Consider the following 17697-nt stretch of genomic DNA (forward strand, 5'->3'; position numbering starts at 1 on the left):
GTCGGTCCCTGTTGGACGCCAACATGTCTTCCCTGTGTGATTGGCAAATGGAGTCTGTTGCCTGCTGTTGTTGCTCCATCTGCCTTTCAGGGGGGAGAATGGAAGTGGCCACCCTCTCCATTGCCTGAGCCATAATGTCAACCAATGCTCCCTGTTGTGCTGCTATACTGTACATGGAGTTTTCCCATACAGTATTGCATGGTGACATACGGCCACCGCGTTGGTGGGCACCACACCTGTTTGGGGCAAGGCGATCTGCACCTTGCTGTGCTGGCACTGCCTGAAGCTGCAGGACTGCATTCCCCCTCTGATCTGCTGGCCCAGGAACAGGATCAGATGTTGTTGAGTGTGACCCTGCATCTGTAACCGCCAAAGGCGGAGTTACCAACACTGACATCCCCATAGAGGTGCCTCCGCCTGGTGCAGGTGGGTTGGTCAGAACAGCATCCCTCCCAGTAACACTCACCTGCGACGCCACATATGTCTCACTCTTCGATTCAGCACCTGAATCATAGAGGTCTGGGGAGGTGCACCCAGAGACACCCGTGGACAGTATGGTCTGCAGGAGGATTGGGTTTTCACCCAGCACCACCCCACGTCCTCCACTGGTGCCCGGTTGTGGCTGAGATTCCTCCTGGGTCTGCACCATCTCCTCCTCCTCAACAGCATCAAGTGCGTCATCACCTGCAAAAACATGAAAGACAACAAATGGAAACAGGCATGAGCACCATAGCACACACATAGGCCTTACGAGGCAGAGATCCAGTACATAAATTGCACATGTCCCACATGACTATAACACTGGCATGCATGCACTGTCAATGAGTTGGAAGGGGAGGCAAAAAGCAGACACTGAGGACTCCAAGATGGAAAAGCAACACATGTGCTGCATGCTGGCTAGCACTGGCATCACACATTAGCCTGTGAGTGGCATGGCCAATCCACATACATGACACATGCCAGCACACAGATGGCACATAGCATAGCCATGGCACATTTGACAAGTACAGCCTTATGTTAGTGAATGAGTACTGTCACCCATCCATGTGAGATGGACATGATGGGATGAACAACTACAAATAGTGTGACAAAATACTCATGTGCCACACACTGCAACACATCCAGTGTACAATTATACAGTGATGGCAGGCAGATGGATATATCAATGGTTGGTCACTTCAACATGACAGGAAACGACAATCTTGTTCCACATTCAAACAGGCCACAAAAATTAATGTGAACAGGCCCTTACTCAATCAGCCTGAATGGTCAAATCATTCCCATAACAAGTTAATAAATGTCGGCCATTGTGGGGTGTGATATATGACAGAAGCATGTCACATATGTGGCATTAGGGATGAAAAATGTGTTGCAAAAATGGGAGGATTGAAACAATCAGGCTGAATGAACACTGACAATTCTGAACAATGTTGTTGCAAGATGACAGTTCAAGGGCAACTGCAATAATATGGTGCTATTTGGCTACTGTGGTCATAAGGGGTACTGTCATATCCAAATCCAAGGGCGGTGAATGGTTTGGAGGAAGCACATGGGTGACCCATACCACTCAGGAGCACACACCCTCACCTGGCACTCAATCAGAACCCGTCACCCAAACAACATACACATGGATTACAGACACATGCATGGGCACTCACTGGACAATGCTTCGTAATTTGGTAGGTCTCCCACGCCTTGGATCTGTTCCTCTGTGACGAAGGTTCCAGCAAAAGACTAATGTTCAGTGAGTTGGTCGTCCTCTGGTGGAGACCCACCGCAAGTCACCAGAGTAGAGGCATGATTTGAAGCCAGCTTGTTCTTTGCTCTACGTTTCAGGTAATTCCACCACTTGTAGCAATCATCAGCAGTGCGCCTCACAAATCCAAGGGCACTAATGTGGTTGGCGATGGTCTGCCAGTGGGCCCTACGTTGACCAGGCGTAGTCTTGCACCCTGCAGTCACCACCATTTCGCGGCTATGTGCCAACACACAGGCCACAAGTGCATCAAGTTTGGCGTCATTAAAGATAGGCTTCCTTGACATGCCGGAGTGTGTAGCCGTGTCTGGGGTCTCAGCCTGTAGTGCTAGAGCACCCTTCTTCTTCTTCTTGGAAGGTGGTGCGGATCCTGAGTGGCTTACGCCACTCTGGACAGTAGGGGCAGAAGCGGAGGTGGACTGGGTACTTGAAGCCTGTAAAGGCAAAATGACTAAAGGTCTTGGTGCAGGCATTGGCTGCTGGGTGATGTTGGCAGGGCCAACATCGGTGTGATGGACCTGGACCAACACTGTCCCGGCTGGGAGACTCAGAGCTGGGGTGGATTGAGCTGCAGCTACCCGTGCAGCCTCCCCACAATGGCTACTTGGGGCAGCAGATGACATTGCTGCCCCAGATCCACGTGGCCTGGTGACAGCAACGTTCACCGCCACACGTGGCTTAGACTTGGTGACCGGGAAGTCAGTCTGGGAGTCATCCTGTGCCGGTTCAGTTGACAACATGGGCCGGTCCAACAAGGGTTTAGCTGGGATGGTGTCAGCTACGTTTCCCACAACCATTGGGGGGGGCATAGGTGGCCCCGATTGGTCCTCCGCACACGGGGCTCTAGCGGCACCCTGCAAATCCTGGCCACGTCCCCTACCGCGCCCACCACGCCCACCTCTTTGAGATCTGCCACCTTTGCCTCCCTTACTACTTGGTTGCCTCCCAACCATGGCACTGATGTTGTTGTGCATATGGGAGTTGCAGTAAACAATTGTCCTGGGCAATTGGGGTGAAAGGGGTAGGGTACTTGTGCTCTAGCAAGGCTGTCTGTGACCCCTGGGGGAAGATGACGGGTCACGCAATGCACAGGCACCCCAAAAACAAAAGTACACCTGCACGCAACCCCTGGTAGACCACGTACGTGGAAAAATGAACCCGCACTACGCTGTGGCACACAGAAAAACAAAAATAAGCGTATGCGTGTTACACGCAGCCTACAATGACCTCTGAAGGGGTACGCGACACATGGGGGCAACCACAGTTGGAAAATACGTGCGTGACTCACTGTCTGCCTTGAAAAAGAATGTGAAAAAGACGCATGTGTACGCGTTGGCAACACCCCCGCCAAAAGAAGAAAAGAACGCAGTCTGAGGAAACAGGGAGTACGAACTGGAAACATTGTGAAGTAATCGTGTGTGAATCGACAAGAAGTACAAGAATCACCCGCTCGCTCTCCACAAAAAGCACGTAAAAGAAAATAGCATGATACTCGTACCTTTTAAGCCAGCCCACACGTGCAGCATCACTTACGTGCTTACGCGCAAAGGCCCTTTCCTCCAATAGCACGGTGACGTGCAGTTTTCTCGCGTGCTGATTCACTATGCACCCGTGTTGTGGGGAATGCCCGCGCGCGTAACGTCACTTACGCGCTAAGGACCTTCCCTCGGATTTCACGCTGATGTGCACTTTTTTCATGTGCCAAATCACTCCGTATCAAGCTATCCACGCGAAAACACACGGAAGACCATGCTCCTGCCCAAAAGGCCATTTTCCTGCCCCCAAGAGCCCCGAGCACGCTCCCACCTGCCATCTACTGCTGCCTGCCTACTGCCCACGTACCCTGCTATTTGGTGCCTGCACGTCAGCCATCTGCAGGGGTCCAGTTGCTGTGTCCACCCCTGCTGGAACAGAAGACTCCCGACTGGGATACCATCGCTCCCCAGCCCAGCCCCAGGACCCAGTTCCCCACCCGTGCCTGCCTCGGGGGTCTCCATGTCAGGGCAAACACCATCTGAGACCACTTGCGACCCCCAGCCAGAGAGGCAGAGGGCCACCAGCTTCAGTGAGAAGGAAGTTGGTGTCCTGGTGGAGCATGTCCTGGGGCATTATGATGCCCTCTTCACACCATCGCGCGCCGACAAGGAAGGACCGAGGAGGATCTGGATGGACATCGTGGGTGCCATCAACGCAGAGGGGGTGGCACCCCGAGACCTGAGATACGTCCAGAAGCGCTGGGAGGACTACAAGTCCAGGACCCTCAGGAAGGCCCGACGCCTCTTAGAAGCAGAGGATGTAGCGGGGCGCCAGGGCCAGTTTACCAAACAGCAGATGAGGGTCCTGGAGTGCATTCGCCCAGTGCTTCACCACCAGATCCTCAGGATGCAGGCCCGTCTGGAGTCGAGGGGTAATTAGCCATGCATTGCTGTGTGAATCAGGGCATGTTGCAGTGTGCTGGTAGTCAGCTACTTGCCTGTATGTGTAACATAGGCCATATATGGATGTGTGTGAGCCGGGACATCTTGGTAGTGCATGTGAGACCAGTAATGTGTGAACCACATTGATGGAGCATGTGTTCCAATGAGACATGGGGAGCTGTATGCGGAATGCACACATGAATGCATGCCAGTCCCTGTTCTTGGACATGGGTGGTGGGTGAGAGATGGGTGCTGCTCTCATGTACATGTATGGTGTGCATGCCTGTGTGTCTGAGAAGCGTGTGTGTGACTTTGAAACAACATGGATGCATGACACATGTCCGTGACGATGTGTAGATTCACTCATGCAGTCTGGTCACCGTTGTATCCACTGTGTCTGTGGTGTACGAGCCATGATGCATGACCCTCCGGTGATATGTGTGCATGGGGTCAGTGTGAGCCATGATGCATGTGAGTTTGAAGGCAACATTTATGTCCATGGAGAGCCTTGTATATGGATGCTGATGTTGATTGCATGCGTCGTGCCTGTTTCTGCATGTGTGTTGCATCCTCGCCCCATGTGTTCTGGAGGGACAGGATGGAAGTGACGTTTGACAGTGGCACTCATGAGTTATTGCTTCCTGTCTAGGGGATTATTGTACAGTGCCCTGATGCTTGTGTTCTATGTCTCCCTCTACGCAGCGTCGAGTGTAGAAGAGGGCGGAGATGGTGCTGTGGAGCCAATTGGCAGGGATGCCTCCACCGGGTGGCGACGCACGGCCCAGCCACCCTCCCAGGAATTGCCATCATCCGGGAGCGAGGGGACTGGTGCCGCGTCGGCCACTACAGCTGTGGCGGAAGGGCCGGGTGAGCCCCCACAGGGGCTTGCAATGGCGGAAGATGGTGCAGAGACATCCAGGTTGGTGCTCTCCACAGAGGAGTGTGGGATGTATTTACCCATGCATCCGAGCCCTACCTCAAAACTGTGCAGTACTGACATGAAAACATCATGATGGCCAGAGCTTCCCAGAAAATGCACAGGGAAATGCAGGAAGAATAGGCTGCCACCCATTTTTGCCGATGTTATGGGCACAGAAGGACACTGCCTAAAACCACCATTGGACTACCCGCACAGTAGTCTGAAACCATTGGGAATGGCAATGCTGATTGCCAAAAGCAAACCCATAACTGTTGGGAATTCATTTTCTTAAATCCCAAAAATGGGTGCAATACCAGTACTCACCACTATCCAAAAGCCGGCGTTTTAAAACCACCCTGTGTTCCTCTGAAGGCAAGCCAAAGTGTCTATTTTAAACATTGCAACATGTGCAAAATATTCACTGAACACCAGCAGACATTTGGCAGAATGAGGTTTTGTGTGCTTACAAAATCTGGGAAATGAAGAGCCCAAAACAGTGCTTATAACAAAACTGCTATGGAGTCAGCAGTTTAAGTTGCACTGGATTTAAAGACACTAAAATCGAAAATGTTTAGATTAAATGAGTGACCTATGTTTGGTGTCACATGCCTTTGTAACTGTTGAAATGTCATAGTTTTGCACTTAGAATCAGCATTCTAGCTGCATATGTAAAAATGTTTAGTTTTATTTGAATGCAGGAACTGGGGAACAAAAAGTGACATTTTATCTGAAACCTGGCTTAAGGAACTGAATTCTGCCTGGCAACTACCCCCATCAGGAGTGAAACTTGAGTCACAGCTGTGTTCCCAGGCCTAGCTGCCCTTTTGCTGCTCACACTAAGGATATGCCATCTATCTGATAATTGAATTACCTGTGCTCTGCAGGAGAGTGAACAATGCAACTCCCTTCGCCCAGGCAGAGGGTTTATTGAGAGGATCATAAATGGCTTCCTCTTGAACAATGAGCCTCTCCTGACTCAGGCAAAGGTTTTATTACAGCAGTCGTAAAATGTAGCTTCCTCTTATCAGAAGCTGGGAGGAGCACTGCCTGTGAGAGCAAGCTGGCTTGGCAGAACTGGATAAACCAGTATTTCTACCTTGTGCTGAGAGGAAACCACACCCCTTTGGAGCCAGAACATAACTTTAAAAAGATGGATCATTCATAGAGCGGACATGTGAAAATTTTATAAATGATACCATAATTCTTGTGATTTTTCTGCCCACATTTTAAGAGGTTTTTCGACCCGGTGGCGTGTTCAGGGGGGTGTTAGCGGAAAAGTGGATATTACTCTAAATGTATGCATGTTAAAAATCTGAAACTTCATCAGTTAATGTCCATACTCCCTGCGCACATGTATGTAAAGTTGGGTCAATGTCAGAAATTGAAAAATCAATTAAAAAGTGAAATATGTGCCATTTCTGAATGCAAGCTCCCAGGAAGAGCAGAGTTTGAACAGGGGATACCTCCTGTAATGCATGATCGGTGCATATGATTTTAAAACAATATGTACCTCTGCAAATATGTATTTGTTTCAAATCTAGATTTGTGTGTAAGTTGACAGGAGGAGTGGACTTTCTGCAGGCTGTAAAATGACATCACTCTGACCCAACCTAGCTTCCCCAATCAAATGATAAATGGAAGTTTGACCAATTAGAAGCTGAGAGAGAGGTAGGGTCAGTGATGCTAGAACACACCCACATTCTAAACACATAAAAGCAGACAGACAGGACAGATAGGGACCTTCAATTCCATCTGCAGCGGGACGCTCTGCCGGAAAAATCCATACTTACCTCCATCAACCTCCAGAAAGCCACATAGAGACTTCAAATCCATCAGGCCAGACCAGAAGCAGAGTAGAGCTGACCTGTTAGCAGAACCAGAGAGAGCTGACCCAGATCACTGTGAAGTGCAGAGACCAGAGGCGAGTCTAAAATCTGACCAGATCCGTGGCGTGGCCCATTTAATTCAAGAATATAGTGTGAGTACCCAGCAGAACTGTGTAGAACCAATCTCCTAGTTAAAATAATATAATTCAATCCTATTTTAATCTAAGTAGAACTGTCTCCTAACTGTCACCTGTCATTTGCAAAGCTGTCACTTGTCATTTTCTAGTTGCAAGCTGCACTTGTCTTTTTGAACTTTAAAATTTCAAATCTGAAAAACGACCTTCACTAAATCGCTCATATCTCCGCGACCGTTTGTGCTAGAGACTTGCAGTAACTTTCATTTGAAAGCTTAGAATCTTAGCTTTGAATCGCACTAAGAACCACCTTCCTACCCCTTATAGTTTTACTGCAATCGCGGAACACGCATCCGCGAATTTTACCGCGATTTGCAAATTTCTTCACATGTAAAAACTGCTGCTGCTTGCCTTCCATTTGCCAGAAATTCGTTTAAACTGCTAACTATCCCTGCATCATTGCTAGTGTGAGCCTGGACTAATATTAACTAGATACCACTCACCCTGAACCTCTGAAAGGGAATTAAAAGCATTTTTAGCATATTTTTTAATTCATTGCCAGCACATATCAAAGCCATTTGGGCCTGTGTTTTCAAACTTCTGTAGTCTAAGCTTGCTGGGGTGAACTGAATCACATTTGATTGCATTTCTGAGAACTGTGTGTTTTCCTTCCATTTCCTTGCATTGCATAAAGAGGGGGGGAGTGAATAGCCAGAGAAAAGTGATTACATTGTTTGGTTGAAATCATATTGAGTATTTTCTGTACTGCATTCATTGAATATTGCATCCACCTGAGCTTACATAAAGCATCCTCTACCACATTATACTTTTGTTCCTATTTACCAGTGTGCTACCTTATCCATTTCATGTCAACTCATTAGTGATTATAAGAAGTGTGCTAGTGCCAGATTCTCCGTTGTTGATCTTTATCATATCAGATTAAGTGTGCTATTCAATTATTAATTTATTATAAAGTGTGATATATATATATATTTTAAATTATCAAATAAACCTTTTAAAACTTGCAAAACAGAACTACTTCTTGGCTCAGTGGGGTCAGGGGGATTCCAAGAGAGGGGTGTTATATAGGGGTAGTCATCCAGAACGCATGAACTGGACATAAAGATATATCAATAAGGGTTTTCATTCAGTATTATAGACTAGGCGTTGACTTAGCTGTAGTGTTGAATTGAATCCTCTTACAAATTGGGGGCTCGAGCCGGACGTTTGGGTTAGAATACCACTTGTGCAGCTTAATACAGTGTGCTAACTGACGGGATACATACATCCGGTTGGATCACCACGCTGCATTACGCTGTGAAGCATTCCTCAAAAGGGACACTCCAAGAAAAGTTCTGTTCTGCAAAAATAAAATACTAACTTCCGTAAGTCAGGACAGAGACCAATCTCTAGAATGACGACCTTAGTAGACATGAAAATAGCCAGAGAGCACCTCTTGCATAAGCTATTTGTGAGAGGTGAATGGACTGAACAGGGCCAGGATGCCTGGTTGCAGGCCATCACGCGACAGGTCACTGAAACAGGGTCAGATATATATAGAGATCAGGGTCCCTTACATGTGGCCCTGAGTGAACTATATATGGCTCCTAAAGCCAAAGAGGAACACAATAAGATTGCCAGGATAGCAGCATACCTGTACCTATATATGGGAGACATGCAGGATAGATGTGCTGAAAGCCAAAATCTGGCAAATAGGCAACAGATGGTGTTAGAGAAGGCCCAATCTGACCTGGTCTCTTCTGAGCAGAGGCTGCAGAGGAGCCAGGAGTCAGAAGATGATAGTAGGCAGCACATCATTAAAATAAAGAAGGATTTGGATGTGCTGCAACAGGAAAAGGTAGAACAGGATACTAGATTTCTGGCCCTGCAGAAGGAGCACCAAGACAGTTTGGACTCCTTACTGCAGAGCCAGAAAAAGCTGGAGCAACAATTAGACTTTAACAGGGCATGCACGGAGCAGGTAGCCACCCTGCAAAGTAATCTAGATAGAGTGAAGGTTGAGAGCAACAAGCTGATCTTGAAAGACCTGGATACCCAGGCAGAGTTTGATGAGGAGCGCCAAAAAGCTGGTGCCCTTCAACGGCAAAGGGACGACCTGGCGGCACAAATGCAGGCTCTTAGTCAGGAAAGAGACGCCATAGGCCAGGAAGTCTGCCACTTAAAAAAGGAAATTGAAGAAAATCACCTGGCCCTCCAGGGGCTGGGTGATCTCCAAAAAGAAAACCAGAACTTGGTAGAGCACACCAGAAGGGTGGAAGATGCTCTAGCAAGAAAGGAGCAGGCCAATAGGGACATTGCCCAGGAGGTAAACCTCCTGCAGCAAAGACTGGCCCAGTTCTCCAGGACCAACCAGGAAGCACAGAGGGAGAATGAGGCCCTCTGTCAACACAATGATAGGCTCCAGCAACAGGTAGCGATGCAGGAGAAACTGATAGAGTCGAGTAAGGCCTTAACAGAGGAACTGAAGGCACAAATGCAGGCTCTTGCATTGCAACAGGGAGCAGGGGCGGATAGAGATGAGGTTCGCTGGGAAATGGAAACTCCGGAGCATAACCTCAGGAGCCCTAGTACCAGAGGCCCTCATACCTCTCAGTCCCTGGACTCTGCCACCCCCATGTCCCCTGGTGCACATGAGCACAGGGCCACAGGGATGGCAGATTACTATCCAGCTAAAGGTATGGGGCTCATAGGCCAGTACCACTCAGGAATGGAGGGGTGGGCATCCGGGTATGGGCACCCAAGTACAGTACAGTTCAGTGGGGAACCCCAGGAGAGTAGGCCCATTAAGGGCATCCTGAAAACCTCTGCCCAGTTAGGTCAGTGGAGGGGGTACCCATCAAATCCTGGCAGCAAGGAGGAATCTGAAGACTCCTCTGAACTGCGCAGGACACAGGAGACCAGGTCCCCACATTCTGCCAGCCATTCCCAGGCTCGCAGAATCCGGGAAAACCTGGAAGATCAGACGGGAACCTCTGGGACCAGTGCCTCTGAGTCCGAGGATGAATGGACAAGGGTTACCCGAACCAAAAAGGCCAATAAGGCAAAAAGGGCCTTGCTTAAGGACCCCTTAAAGCAGATTAAGGCGATCAGGAGCGTCATCACGCCTTACCATAAGAACGCTAAGTATTCTGTTTGGGAGCACTTAGAGTTGTTTGAACAAATGATGGAGACTTTCCATTTGAAGGACAGCCAAAGCTGTATTCAATATGTAAAGTGGACATGCTCCCCGGAATACTCCAGTTTCTTTGCGGGGCTGGAGGATCAAAATCATTTAAGATGGTCCACATATAAGGCGGCCATCCTGAAACATTTTTCTGTTCACAGAAATCCTCAAGAGGCTCGCAAGGCAGCCTACAATTTGCAATGTGGGGAGGATCAGGCCCCACAAGAATTTGTGCAGGAGTTAAAGCGTGCTTTTGCACAGACCACAAGAAGGGTGCGCACAGATAGTAGAGAGTTCATAAATACGTTTTTCCATGCCTTGCCCAAATACATCATGACCCAGCTCGTGAGGGATTTTCACGAGAAAAGATCCTTAGATTGGGTCATTGAACAGGCTACCCGGATCTATGAGGTGCAGAAACCAATAGATAGCAAAAGTAATGCCCAGAAAAACCCCAAAGCCAACACCACCCCTGCTGCTGCCAAGGTGGCAGAGGTAAAGGTCACCCCCGTTTTAGATTTGGAGATGGGGGGGCCTAAAAACCTACCTGCACCTAATAATGCTAGGCCCAGAAGGTCCTCGGGCCAGTCACAGACAGGGAGCCAGGGAGGCAGCCCCACAAATGGGGTCCCTCGCTCTCCTGATTATGTAAGTCCCCGTTACAAGGGAAACAGACCCATCCTGGGTTATGTGTGGACTCCTCCAGCCCAAGGGGGGGGATCCAGCCAAGCACCTAACCCAGGGAACTTCCCTCCTAATTTCCCACCGGAGGGCAGAAACTCTCCAAATCCTGGGCAGAACTTTTTCCCCAGGTATCCACCCAACTTTCAGCCCCAAAACCATCCATCCTTCTTTCCCCAATTCCCTGAGCCCAGACCACTGAATCCGGGAGAGGGGAGGCCAAGGGTGGAGGGGTACCCAAATCTTCCCAACCCGGGGTATTACCAGAGGAGGGATAGCTACCCTTCCCGGGATCAGCCCAGGGGAGAAAACAGGGCCCCTTATCAGCCTGAGCGGGTTTCCCAGTTAGAGCGCCAGGTTCAAAACATGGCGCGGGATATGGGTCATATACTGAGGGCGCAGCAGAACCCTCAGATCAGCATGCCGGCGCAGAACGCACCCAACTCTGGACCTGGTGCTCCAGAACAATGACGGGGGCAGCACCCCGATAACTCACCGGTTCCCAGGGAGGAGGCACAAGGGGAAGGGGGGTGTAAAGCCTTGGAGGAAGCTTCCTTCCTCACTTGTAAACAGCCCCTGGAAACCCAGGAACCGGAAACAAAATCTCTGGCCCCTGAAAGTCTGCCTCCTAAGGAGCAGAGGGGGGGTAGGAGAAACAAAAGACCCAAACAGACTCAGTTTGAGGAGGAGGTACAGATCTTCCAATTTGAGGGTCGAGGGATCCTCAGAGGATCCTGAGAAAAGGATCTTCTCCTTCAGAGAGGGGGGAACTCCTCCCAAAGAAAAATGGGTCCCTAGGAATGCAAATCCAGACTGGGGAGATGTGGAGACTGAGCTACCGCCGCCCACCATCTCATCCCAGAACCAACAGCAAGAAAATCCCCTGGTTCAAACCCATACTGGGGACTGCCTCCAAAAAGGGGGGGGCGGCCCAGAACTGGAACCAGGGGAACCCACAATGGCTCTGATCTCCAGTTGCCAAATTTTTCTTTCAGATTCCCAAGACTCTCCACAGAATTCTGCCCAAATCTCTTCGCTAGCAATGTCCAAAACCAGAAAGTTAGCCCACCAGTTGTCCAAAAATGTACATTATCTGTGCCCCCTTGAGGAGAAGGAGGGAAGATATTATGCCCCGGTACAAGTACAGGGGCAGGGTACAGTCTCGGCACTGGTGGACACGGGATCTCAAGCTACCCTTCTGTCCAGAAGGGCCTTTGACGAACTGAATGCAGGAAGGGGAGAGAATTACCAAATTCCTCTCACCTCCCTTCCTGGACAACTCCAGAACTTTGACAGGAAGGAAATTCCTGTCGAGGGGACGGCAGATTTGGACATTAAAATTGGGCGACATAAGTTGAAACACCCGGTCATAGTTGTGAGCCCAGAGGGCACCCCTTGTTTACTAGGGAATGACCTCCTGAGAAGGTTGTCACCCCTAATAGATTGTGTAAACAAGGTCCTCTGGACCCAGACTAGCCGACCGATAAAATTAAAACAGAGTGTCAACCATGTTAGTTTAAACGGCACCTGCCACATGGTTGAACAAAAATCTGACCAAGTAGAATTTTACTTCCAGAACAACCAAATTCCAGACGTGACAGTCATAGCAGTAGGACAACAGACTGGTGATGGGGGGTCCTCTCTATTTCTGAAAATCAACCTTCCTTCCAGTCTAAAGTGGTATTCCACGCTGGAAGGAAACACTTTGAAATTCTATACCAATCCACAATCTGAAACTCCCACTCCTATAGTCCAGAAAGATGTGAAATCAGCTCAAAGCCTGGCTGATATTCAGCAAATTGGAGAGCAGTTGTTCATCCCTGTTCAGTTAAATGATGGGAAGGACTCTGTTCTCGCTCGAGTGTGTGTGAACAACGGTAAGAGCTTCATCAGCGAAGCCATGTTTCGCCAACTTCCAAAAGATCCAGCCATTCCCACCTCCAAACTGATAGACAAATGGGAAATGGACCTGGAATCACCCAATTCAAAACATCTCCTGCCAAGCAGGTGTATGCTCAAAATCTCCATTGGCAACAAGAGCATAGTCCATAATTGTTGGGTCGTGCGAGACGTCACTGCCGCCTTTTACTTAGGCAGTGACATTCTCAATCGCTTTGCCATTAGTTTGGACCTAATAAACTTCAAAGCTTGGTCCCGATTAGCGGATAATCCCATGGGCCTTGATGATCTAGAAAAAGCATTTAGGTCAGCTCAATTGCTACCTTATGCAGTTGAAATTCAGGTTAAAGAGGAAGTCACCATCCCAGAAAGGACCCGACAATTCTCCCTGGAAGTGAAAGTTAAAAGGGGACAAGAGTTGAAAAACCCTGATGCTTACATACATCTAAATGCTTCTCTCCAACAGCAAGGGTTGGGGGTAAACCCAACACCATTAGTCAACATAGAACATGACACCATTCTAATAGAGGTGGATAACAGCGACTTAAAGAGTATTACTCTAGCCGCAGGCACCATTATTGGAATGGCGGTTGATGACCGACATTTCTCCATTGATCTTGTAAATGAACTGTTAGGACCAATCCCCAAGGACTGCTTTGACAGTGACAGTGATGACAATACAACACCAGACAGGATCTTTACCCGGCATGGGGGGAACTTCCTGGTGTACACTTCTTGCCCCTATGGTAAGGAAGATGTGACTTGTGACTTCAGGAGGGATGAGGTGATTTTCCAGGTTCATGAAGGCTGCCTTACCCACCTGAAGCCTCCAGTCCAAATCAGCACTCTGACCAGGGACTTCTCCACCCAGCTGGAGGAGGCCGCGGAGATAGCCAGACCAGAAGTCTTTCCAGGCTTCAGGCAGATGGTGGAAGAGAGAGTCAACCTAGCGGATGCCTGTGTGACTCTGGAACAAAAGCAAAAGTTGAAACAAGTTTTCTTGGATTTCCAAGATCTCTTTGCGGTAGACTCATATGACTGTGGTCGCACTGACATCCACACAACAACAATCCCCACGGACCCTGGCATGACTCCTGTGTTTGTGAAGCAATATCGCTTGCCTCTCGCATCAATGGAGTCCCTTACTGAAATAATTAAGAACCTTGAGTCCCGGGGAATAATCCGTCCAGTCCACAGCACCTTCAATAATCCGGTGCTGGGAATATTGAAGCCAAACGGCCAGTGGAGACTCTGCGCCGACCTTAGGGAGCTCAACAAACGGGTCCATACTTCCCGATGGCCTCTGCCCTACATTGACCAAGGTCTGGCCCAGATTCAGGGGTCACAGGTATTCACTGCAATAGACCTGACCAATGGATACTGGACCGTGCCTGTCAGTAGGGAGGACCAATACAAGCTGGCTTTTACCTTTGGGGGCCAGCAGTACACCTGGACCCGGACTCCCTTCGGATACCTCAACTCCGGCAATGAATTCAACATTTTTCTACACAAGGCCATGCCTGACTTGGGTGCAAGGGGTAACCTGGCTTATGTAGATGATGTCCTCATCAAAAGTTCATCTGTGGAGGAACACATAGCGGAGATCCGTTATGTTCTGACACAGTTGAGGGCCGCCGGAGCAAAACTTTCCTTTCAGAAAGCACAGTGGTGTAGAACCCGTGTTAATTTCTTGGGGCATGAGATTACTCCTCAGGGTCTCTGTCCCCAGGAAAAGAAAGTGGAAGCACTTCAGAAACTGAAAGACCCCACAACTCTGCGAGAACTAAGGAGCCTCCTTGGACTGACTAATTACAGCAGAAAGTTCATTGAGGGCTACGCAGAGATCACCAGACCCCTGATTCATCTCCTGAAGGGGGGGGTCAAGTGGGAATGGGGTCCAGAACAAGCCGAGGCGGTAAAACAACTCAAAAGAAGCCTCTCACAAGCGCCTTGCCTAGCTTACCCTGTCAGAAACAAGGAGTTCTTCCTGGAGACGGGGTTCTCTGATACGTGCTTGACGGCAGTATTATACCAAAAGCATGACAAGGTCAATAAAGTAATCTCCTATGCGAGCAAAACTTTATCCTCTGTGGAGGAAAAATTCAACGATTGTGAGAAGGCACTCCTGGCAACGGTGTGGGCATTGAAGAATTACCGCCCGTTTATCCAGGGGGAACACATCATAGTGGAGACTCCACACCAGCCTCTGCAATATCTCCAAAGTGACAGAATCCGGGCCGGAAATGTGAGTAATTCCCGAATTACTTCCTGGATTCTGTCAATGCAAGGCTTTCCTGTGGAGGTCAGATATGGCCAAAACAAGAAGAGTCCCCTCGCGCAAGGTCTGGCTGACTTGCATGATTGTGCCAGAGAAAACTGTCTCGAGGACGAAAGTCTGAAAATCAAGGACAACATGGAGGCATACCTTAATTCCCCACACAAAGTCTTTGAAGAAGACAAGTGTGAGGGAATGCCCACTGTATATGTGGATGGATGCTCTTACCATGTTGACAACAACGGGGAGAAAGAACTGGTGGCCGGCGTAGGGAATGCATGGGTGAATGAGTCCCCAGAACCCTCCGCTGGATACAAAATTGGTCTCCGAAGTAGTCAGGTGGCAGAATTGATGGCTGTGCATCAGGCCATCCTCACTGCTGTCCAGCATCAACTCCGCGAACTGGTCATAATCACAGATTCGGATTATGTACGGAAAGGGTTTGTGGAGCACCTGGTTAATTGGAAAACCAGAGGCATGTTGTGTGCTAACAACAAACCCTTGAAACATGGGAAGTTGATCCAAAACATTGATGATCTGGTCACCTCGAATGAGATGACCATCTATTGGAAAAAGATCAAGGGTCATTCCAAAGTAGAGGGACCAGACAAAACTGGAAATGACTTAGCTGATCAGCTGGCCAAAACCGGGGCCATCCAAGGGGATCTAATTGAGATTGAGTCCCTGTTGGGGGAAATCCAGGTCACTGCTATCACTAGGCCCCAGACAAATGCTCACAACAACCTTTCAATTGCACAATGGAGTAAGGAGACCCCTGATGCTGATTTGATTACTGCTCAGAAGGGGGATCCAATAATTGGTAAATTTTACCAGCACCTTGATGACCCTGAGAACTTTCCCCTGACGGATACCGATTACATTGGGAAAGAGGACCTAAGAGTGTTGATGAAATGTCCAAAAATGTTCCGAATCCAAGACGGTTTGCTGGTAAGGAAATCCAAAGCTGGCCACGATCAGTGGGTGGTTCCTACCTCATTCCGAAGCCTGATGTTAAGTCACGCCCATGATGCGGCCACTGCCGGTCATAGGGGGTTTCACACAACATTGGAAATCTTAAGAGAGGTTGCATACTGGCCACACATGGGGCAGGACCTCGACCAATACTTGAAGGGGTGTCTTGTGTGTGCACAATTTCAGCCATCATCCCTCACGCACCGCGCGCCTCTCCAAAAGAGGGGAATGACACTGCCATGGTCAGATTTACAAATCGACTTTGTAGGCCCTGTGATTCGCTCGGCTAGGGGGAATAAGTACATGTTGACCGTGACATGCTTGTTTACCAAGTGGGTGGAATGTCTCCCAGCCCCAAATTGCAAGGCAGAAACTGCAGCTGCCTTGATGATTAACCACATCTTTTCCCGTTTTGGTCTACCTCAAAGGATTGAGTCAGACAGGGGTAGCCACTTCACCAGTGAAGTAATGACAAAGATGTGGGAGATACTGGGGGTCAAGAGAAAGCTGCATATTGCTTATAGACCAGCTTCTTCTGGGGCAGTAGAGAGATATAACCGGACAATTGTGAGCATATTAAAGAAGTTTGTGGCAGATTCTGGGCCAAGTTGGGATATCCGATTACCTCTGGTCCTAATGGCTATCAGGTCTACCCCTTCATCTGCAACCAAAATGTCACCATTTGAGTTGATGACTGGGCGCAAGATGGTGCTTCCGCAGCATTTGCTCTACAGGACCCAAGAGCAGACACTGATAAATGCCTCCACAACTCATGAGTATGTGGAGAATTTAAGGAAACACCTTCAACATGCTTTTGCTTATGCTTATGCTCAGCGGAATCTAGAAAGAAGACCCACTATGACCTGAAAACTTCCAGGAAGGAATATCAGGTGGGAGACCGGGTCTATCTATACAACTTCCAAAGGAACCAGGCCAAGCAGCGCAAATTTTTGCCTACATGAAAGGGACCCTTTGAGATCATCGACACGATCTCCCCTGTGGCCTACAAAATCCACATCCCCAAAGGTCCTTTGGCAGCGGGGGAAGACAAGTGGGTCCACATAAACCAGTTGAAATGTTGCCATCCCAGGCACACTCTGCAACAACTGGAGGAATCCTCTGGAATCCTAGCGGGTACTGTATCAGACTAATTCAGTTCCAATCATAAAACATACCACATCTAGTCTCTAACATACTGTGATTTGTATGAAACTGTCTCTTAGTCATACTGTTTTTTTTTTTTCAAAATAAGAATGCAATGTTTCGTGATGATGAAATGCATATGCTGCCCCACTATCTCAACGGTGGTGGAAAAACGTCTATGAATAGGTATTGCCGCTCTTCCTTTGTCGTCCTAGGAGAAAGAAAACCTTGAGACGGGCCAAGGAGGACGATCCGGAGACCGGGAGCTGAGACGCAACGGGCTCGGGGTACCGCCCAATATTCCCATCAGGACCGGCGAGGAGAACCGATCGATCCGACCGGATGGAGGAAAAGATGCTGAACTGTGCCATCTATTGGAAGAAGATGAGGAAACATCCCAGATCTTGCGAGTCCCATCAGTGAAACCGAATGGCCATCGCAAGAGGGGGGCTTGTGGGATGTATTTACCCATGCATCCGAGCCCTACCTCA

This window comes from Ambystoma mexicanum, chromosome 3q (assembly GCF_040938575.1).
Source record: "Ambystoma mexicanum isolate Mex_15411 chromosome 3q, UKY_AmexF1_1, whole genome shotgun sequence".
In the NCBI taxonomy this organism is placed as follows: domain Eukaryota; kingdom Metazoa; phylum Chordata; class Amphibia; order Caudata; family Ambystomatidae; genus Ambystoma; species Ambystoma mexicanum.